Consider the following 8,578-nt stretch of genomic DNA (forward strand, 5'->3'; position numbering starts at 1 on the left):
GAGGAAACTAAATCGACGCCTCCTGAAATACCCACTACAGCGGCTACAACTCACAGAGCTATCGTTGGTAATGTTGGCGCGATCACCTCTGCAATCATCCCAGTCTGGCTCTCATCAACAACCTGCCCAGCAGAAGAAGTCCTTGTGTACGCGATGCTGGACTCCCAGAGCGACTCGACCTTCATTCTAAGGGAAGTCGCCGACACATTGAAAGCCAACAAAGACCAGATCAAGTTACGACTCACCACGATGACTGAAACCTCTACAGTAAACTCCCTAAGAGTGAGTAATGTACAAGTTCGTGGCTACAATACAGGCAAGACGATATCCCTGCCACCAGCCTACACAAGAGAGTTCATCCTAGTCAACAGAATTCACATTCCAATGAGAGAAAAAGCAAAGTCCTGGTCCCACCTGGAGCACCTTCATAAAGACATAGCACCTCTGTTGGACTGTGAAGTAGGCCTGCTCATCAGGTACAACTGCTCCCAAGCGCTTCTACCAAGGGAAGTTGTATCCGGCAAATCTAACCAGCCCTACGCACAACGGACGGACCTAGGATGGAGCATCGTGGGATGTGGAAGTCCCTGTGTTTATTTCGGAGATGCCATCGGAACAAGTCATCATATAGAAGTAAAACAAGTGACACAGGATGTTGAGTCTTCAATCAACCTTCGAACAGAAGTACACTATGTAAATCGGCTCAAAGTGAAAGAAGTGACCCCTACAGAAATACTAAAGGCCCTAGAGTCCGACTTCTCAGAAAGGTTCAAGGAAGATAATCCCATCTCACAAGATGACCTGAAGTTATTATCAAAGCTGAAAGAAAACATCACACAGAAGGAAAACGGTCACTTTGAGATGCCCCTGCCGTTCAAAAAAGAACGACCAGAGTTACCTAACAACAAGATCAGCGCGATTCACCGCCTGAAAGGTCTCGAAAGAAGACTGAACAAAGATGGAAATTATTACAAGGACTACTGTACCTTTATGGAGAATATCATCTCCCGTGGTGACGCAGAAAGAGTCCCTGAGGAAGAGATAGACAACAGCCCGGCCTGGTACATACCTCATCACGGGGTGTATCATCCGCAGAAACCAGGAAAAATACTCGTCGTATTTGACTGTTCTGCCCGCTTCCGAGAGACTTCCCTCAACGACCATCTGCTCACTGGTCCTGACCTAACAAATGCACTGGTTGGTGTACTGTGCCGCTTCCGAAAGGGCTCTGTCGCAGTCATGTGCGACATCGAAAAAAAATTCCACCAGTTTCAAGTAAAAAAAAAGAGGATCAAGATTATCTACGCTTCTTATGGTGGGAGAATGGCAAAATGGATACAGCACCATCAGTCTACAGAATGAAGGTCCACCTGTTTGGGGCAGCCTCGTCCCCAGGCTGTGCCAACTTCGGCTTAAAACATCTGGCAGTGCATGGAAAAGGCCAGTTCAACAAGGAAACCAGACGCTTAATCCAAAGGGATTTCTACGTGGACGATGGTCTGGCAAGCGTGGAATGTGAAGACAAGGCTATAAGACTTGTCAAAGAGTCAAGAGAACTCTGCAGCACTGGGAGGTTGAGACTGCACAAGTGTGTCTCTAACAGCAAAAACGTCATGGCAAGCATCCCAGAAGAAGAATGTGCTGTAGTTAAGGAACAAGCCATGGACTTAGGAGAACTACTACGATTATAAAAAATCGTTGACGAGAAATTGTTGCGTCGATTAGTCATTAAAAAAAAAAAAAAAAAAATGATTTAATTTTTTTTTTTTTTTTTTTTTTTGCACTACCTATCTTTGTGAGAGTGGCTTCTCAGGGTTCCAGACAACATCATAACATGATGATCCCATAGCAAATTTTGGACATTGAAAACATTGTTCCCCTGCAGGAGATGATGATCAGACTAGACACACAATACATTACACACGCACTCCTCTCACTCACACACAGCGATCAGAGTAAGACACACACATACACTCCTCTCACTCACACACAGCGATCAGAGTAAGACACACACACATACACACTCCTCTCACTCACACACAGCGATCAGCAGGGCCGCCTGGGAGAAATGCGAGGCCCTGTGCGAGATTTAAACGCGAGGCCCCCCCCCCCCCCCCCCCCCCCCCCAAAAAGGTATAAAAAAAATTATATAATTTTTTTTTTTTTTTTTTTTTTCATAGTCAACATATTCATAAATAATAGCGCTGCCCGAGGCTGGGCATGATACAGTCAACATATAGCAAGAGAGAGAGCGAGAGAGAGCTCCCGTTCTACAGTCAATATACAGTGTACAGAGAGAGACACATTGGAAAGAAATTTAAATGCTATTTGGCCCTAAACAGAGAGTACACAGTGGCAGAATACCTGAGCACTGTGACTGAAGATCCTTGACTAGGTACAGACTCAGCGAGCACAGCCTAGCCATCGAGAAAGGCCGCCATAGGCAGACTGTGTGTGTTAGAAAGAGAGAGAGAGAGCATGTGTGTTAGAGAGATAGCATGTATGAGAGAGATAAGCAAAGATGACCCCCTAAAGGATATTCAACTTTTAATGAAAGAACAAAACAGAAGGAAAAGATAACTTCACAAAGGCAACATGAATATACATAGATCCAAAAGGACAAAGATCAACACTTAAATCCAAAGAGAAGAGGGTCTATACCAGAGAAAACAAAGCAGCAAGGAGCCAATGGCCGACAGCTAAAGGCTAGCCAGGTAGGCTACTGACACCAGGCCACACACAGCTTTGGCCAACGGCCCAACGCTACCCAAGCTACACAAACGAACAAATGAATTCACACACAGCACATGTCGTATCTCCAAATGTTGTGAAGTAACATATGTTTTGCCTGGAAAAAAACATCGTTATTAACAAAACATTCGGGAGGGGAAGGAAGGAAGAGTGGGGTAATGTCATGACATTTTCATTAATCTTACCTGCACCAAGGAACGCAGGGCGAAAGGCCGCAACACAGGTCTCCACGTTGACGAAAGGCCTCTCGCTGTCGGGACAAAAATAAGCTATGGCCAGAGCCTTGTCATGGTGCAGGCCCGACTACATCTTCTGTCAAAGATGATGTCGTAGTCAGAGTGCCAGAACCCCCTGCTATTCTCACGGCTAATGTCAATGGTCGTAGCACAAGCTAACAGCTAACTCAAGGCTAACTGATAGCATCAAACGAACGTTCCCAGCCGAGCGCAGCCGGCAGTTAACGTCGAAGCTAAACAGCTAACTGGCTAACAGTTAGCTCAACCAGGCTATCGCTAACCATTAGCTAACGCAGAAGCAAGCTATGCGGCTACATACAGGTGCTGACACCAGGCCACACACCGTTAGCTACTAATAGTACTACAACAGCTAGTCGGCCAGTTTAGCTCCAGAGAGAGAGAGAGAGAGAGAGAGAGAGAGAGAGAGAGAGAGAGAGAGAGAGAGAGAGATGTCCACGGCGGGAATAGAATAGAGTTAATAGTATAGGTTAAAAACTCACCAAACGTCCAAGAGGATGGAGACAACCGCGTGGAGTTGACGAAGTTCATCTGCCAAACGACCATCCTCTTCATCTTGGCTGCATGTCTCTAGGTTAGCTAACGCTAGTTAGCCTTTAGCTAAGCTAGCTACTAGCCGACATCATCATGGCTATATCCCGACTGCATCATGACAAGGCTCCGGCCATTTGTCCCGCCAGCGAGAGGCCTTTCGTCAACGTTCCTTGGTGACCGACCGACTGATAATGGCCGACCTCTTCGTCTTGGCTGGCATAACTAAGCATAATAGTCAAAAGCTGCACGCGCGAAATAGTCAAACGCAGCTGACTCACGCCGGCGTACTACACATGATGTAAGTAACCACTCCCTTCGTTGAAACCAATAGTATGTCTGCTGCAGAGCCCCAGAGCTCCCTTCGTTGAAACAAATAGTATGTCACTGCAGACCCAGGAACAAGTCAGACACATTCTACAAACGTGTCTAATGTGAAATATATAAGCATATAAGCAAAACTAGATTTTAGGTCTGTGATGAAAAAGGGCCTCGCGGGAAGGGGGGCCTCGCAAAAAAAAATAATAATAAAAAAAAAAATAATAATAAATAAAAAATATATTTTTTTAATTTTTTTAAATTTTTTATTTTGCGAGGCCCCCCTTCCCGCGAGGCCCTGTGCGACCGCACTGCTCGCACACCCCCTGAGGCGGCCCTGGCGATCAGAGTAAGACACACACATTCACACTCCTCTCTCTCACACACAGCGATCAGAGTAAGACACACACACATTCACACTCCTCTCACTCACACACAGCGATCAGAGTAAGACACACACACATACACAAATTACACAGTACACACCTCTCACTCACACAGCGATCAGAGTAAGACACACACACAAATTACACAGTACACACACTCCTCTCACTCATACAGCGATCAGAGTAAGACACACACACATACACACACACGGACTCCTCTCACACACAGCAAACAAAAGACCTAGAAGTCTGTCTGATCTGACTCATCCCCCTCTCCCCTTACAGCTGTTCCACGTCACCCTCCTGGTCCTGGACCAAGTTACAGCCCCATCAGCCGCGGTGCTGGGGGCAGATGCTGCTAGTTATTTATGTTTTATTATAATTTTTTTTGTTATTTAAAGTACACTTCCACTTTAATTTGTATTATTTAATTTATTTATCTTGTTATGAGTGATTGCTGTATTGTTCTTCAAATACATTTTCATTTAAAGTGGCTTAAGATCCAAATTCAAATGTTTCATGAGTCATTATTTTAATTTGCTATGGGATCATCATGTTATGATGTTGTTGTTTGGTCCTGACAAGAGTCTCAAAGTCTCGGGTGATGGTAGACAAGCAACTCTGAGGTCATGCTCAATGTCCAATCTGTTCCTCTGCTCTGTCTTCAGCTGGACCAGAGCTGAGAAGCCACTTTCACAAAGATAGGTAGTTAAAAAAAAAAAAATGATATCCTTTTTTTTTGTTTTTTTTTGTTTACATAATTGGTTTTCGATTAGTCGACTAATCGAAAAAATTATCGACAGATTAGTCGACTACCAAATTAGTCATTAGTTGCAGCCCTACAAGCCACATGGGCGGTGTATGGGAGAGGCAAATAAGAACGATAAGAAGCATATTGACTACCATACTGGACCAGTCCTCACAAAGGCTTGACAGCACCTCTCTCCAGACGTACCTGTACGAGGTCATGTCCATAATCAATAGCAGGCCGCTCTCCGCTGAGTTTCTGAACGACCCATCCGGACCTGACCCTTTAACCCTGAATCACATTCTAACGATGAAATCTACAATCATTCTGCCCCCACCTGGACAATTCATCAAAGAAGATTTGTACCTACAAAAGAGGTGGCGCCGAGTTCAGTATTTGGCCAACGAGTTTTGGACAAGATGGAGGAAGGAATATCTTCTCAACTTACAACAGAGACAGAAGTGGTGTAAAACCAGAAGGAACTCCAAAGTCAACGACATCGTCCTTCTCCAAGATGAATTGACACCACGCAACGAATGGCGACTAGCAAGAGTCACTGAAGTCTACCCAGGACAAGATGGTAGAGTCAGAAAGTTGAAGCTGCTAGTAAGCCACACCACATACGATAGCAAAGGGAAAGCCACAACCAGTACAGTGTATTTAGAGAGACCAATACACAAGATCATTACATTGATAGAAGCAGATTAGAGCACTAGTGAGTTATTTAACATTAAGTTGTTTTGGCACTTACCCATTTTCTGCTTGCCTTTACTCTAAAATAGGAGTTTTTGTTTTGTCTTACACTGGAAAGAGATACTTACCTGGTTGCATCCAATTGATCTTAGAGACATATCCTTTGAAGTATCCACAATAAGAAATTCCACATTATATAAGTATGTGCAATAAGACATTCCACATTTATTAGTATGTGTAATTGGTGGGAGTGTAACTGCAGCTATGGTTAACAGTTGGTTAATATAGTTATTTATGTTTACAATTTATATGCTTATTTTTTTTTGTATTTTATTTTTGTATTATTTTTTAAACAAACACATAAACAAACATGACAACACACGATAAGATATACAAGCATTAGTTGACAGTGCACATCGAATGAAATCACCATTTAGTTAATTGTCTTATACAGGATATACCCCTAATACCTGTTATCTAAAAACCTATACACATATGCTTCAGCTCGTACCCCCCCCTCCCGGACCCCCCATTGGATAATCCAACCATTATAACTTGTTCCTAACCATACACTACCATTATATGCTAGCTTTTATTCTCTCCACCACTTCTAACCACATTGTCATTTTGGATTCATTGAGACCCAAAATTCTTGCTGTAGATATTTCTTGATAAATCACATCGAGATATGTAAGAATCGTGATGCTATCAGCTTTTTAGCCACTGTGATACCAGATAAAACCAATCTCTTTCGCTGTGAATGTTCTGCATACTCAAAAACATCATTCAGCAGTAATACAGAGGGGTGTACAGGTATATTCAGAATTATAGAGATTTGATAATTGCTGGGTCACTTCTTTTCAGAATATCTTAACTGGTGGGCAGTCCCAGTACATGTGCATAAATGTCCCCTCATCCCCATTTGTACATAAGGAGCATTTGGAGTCTTGTTTAAGACCCATTCTGTTCAGTCTTATAGGAGTCAAGTATGTCCTATGTATATAGTTAAGATTGATTTGTTGATGGTCCGGGTTCCTTGATGCAAGTCGAACATTTGCCCAGGCTTCTTGCCACTCAAAGTCTATTTCCAGGTCTGGTATATCCCTCCTCCAAATAGAGGCTAGGTGGAGGGTTTCATACAAGGCCGTTAGTAATTGATGATAAAAATCTGATACAAAACCTCTCGATGTCTCTCTTTCATAGAAAAATGTGTGGTATCTGTGGTGTGCAATTGGTATCGTTAATGGAACACCGTGAGCCTTCAAACATGCCAATAACTGCGCGTAAAAATAATATGTGGACTTGGTGAGATAAAATGTTTTGAGTATTTCATCGAAACTACAAAAACCCTGTTTGTTGAAAACGTCTCCTAATGAGTGTATGCCTTGCTTTTCCCATCTAGGGAATCTTATAGGTTGTTTTCCAATCAAGAGTGCATTGTTATTGAATAAGGGAGTATGATTATGCCATTTATGTGGGATAGAATCTTTTTTTTGTGTTTCACGCCATATCCGGATCGCATGAGTGATTATGGGGCCAAATTTCCGTTCGCAATGCTTAATTGATAATTTGGTGTATACTATGTCCTTCAGCCTATATGGAGCTACTATATTTTCTTCTAAATTTCTCCAGGATACTGATGCTTGGGGATCAAACCATGTTGTTAGTGGTCTTAAAGTGTACGCCTTAAAATAGTGGTAGAAATCTGGAAATGCCATACCACCGTCTGCTTTGTTTCTCTGTGCGGTGGATCTTTTTATACGTGGTGGTTTGTAATTCCAAATAAATTTGTATGTGGAGGAGTGTAATTCTTTCCAGTAACCCTTTGGAGGGGGTAACGGTAGCATTGAGCTGAAGAAGTTGATTCTAGGTAGGACGTCCATCTTAACTATTGATATCCGTGCCTGTACTGAGTTTTTAAGTTTTGACCACCTGACAAGGTCGTATTTGATATTGTTTTGAATTTTTATGTAATTGTGCTTCACTGTTTGGCTTATGGTACGAAATATTTCAACTCCCAAATATCTAAAGTGTTTTACCATCGGTATCTTTTCTGGGAGGGTTATATTTCTTTTTGCAGGGGCGTTAAGTGGGAGGAAGGCCGACTTCGGCCAATTTATCCTAAATCCCGATAAATCTCCAAAGTCCTCAATCAACTTGAGAAGATGAGGCAATGCGGTGTTGGGGTTTTGCATGAACAGTATTACGTCGTCCGCATATAAACTAATTTTGTGTTGTGTGCCCTTGATTACGATTGGTTCTATGGATTGGGATTGTCTTATATATTGTGCTAAAGGCTCTAATGATAGATCGAATAGTCCGGGACTAAGAATGGCAACCCTGTCTGGAAGAACGTGATACCGGAAAGATTTCGGAGGTGATTGTGCCTGTTGTAATCATGGCCGGTGGGTCTTTGTATAATAATTTAATCATATCAATGAATCCTTTTCCTAACCCCATCCTTTCTAATACTGCCCATAGATACGACCATTCCAACCTGTCAAAAGCTTTCATTGCATCCAGGGACAGCATCGCCTTAGGTGTGTTGTCTTCCTTGTTAGCATCTAGTACGTGTAGTAGTCGTCTTATGTTATCAGTGATCAAGCGGCCTCTTATGAAGCCAGTTTGGTCCGGATGAATTAAAGACGTCATATGCTTTTGTAGTCTGATGGCTAATACCTTAGAGTACAGTTTGATATCGGTTCCGAGGAGGCTTAAAGGTCTGTAACTACCGCACTCGGTGGGGTCTTTGTCTTTTTTAAGGAGGACTGTTATGAGTGCAATATTGTCATTCTTATGGAAGTTCCCCTCCTTGACTGAGTATAAAATCATATTTAGTAATAAGGGACCAATTATGTCCCAACAGGAGAGGTATATTTCTGGTGGGATACCGTCTC

The sequence above is a fragment of the Notolepis coatsorum genome (assembly GCF_963971535.1).
Source record: "Notolepis coatsorum genome assembly, chromosome: 10".
NCBI lineage: Eukaryota > Metazoa > Chordata > Actinopteri > Aulopiformes > Paralepididae > Notolepis > Notolepis coatsorum.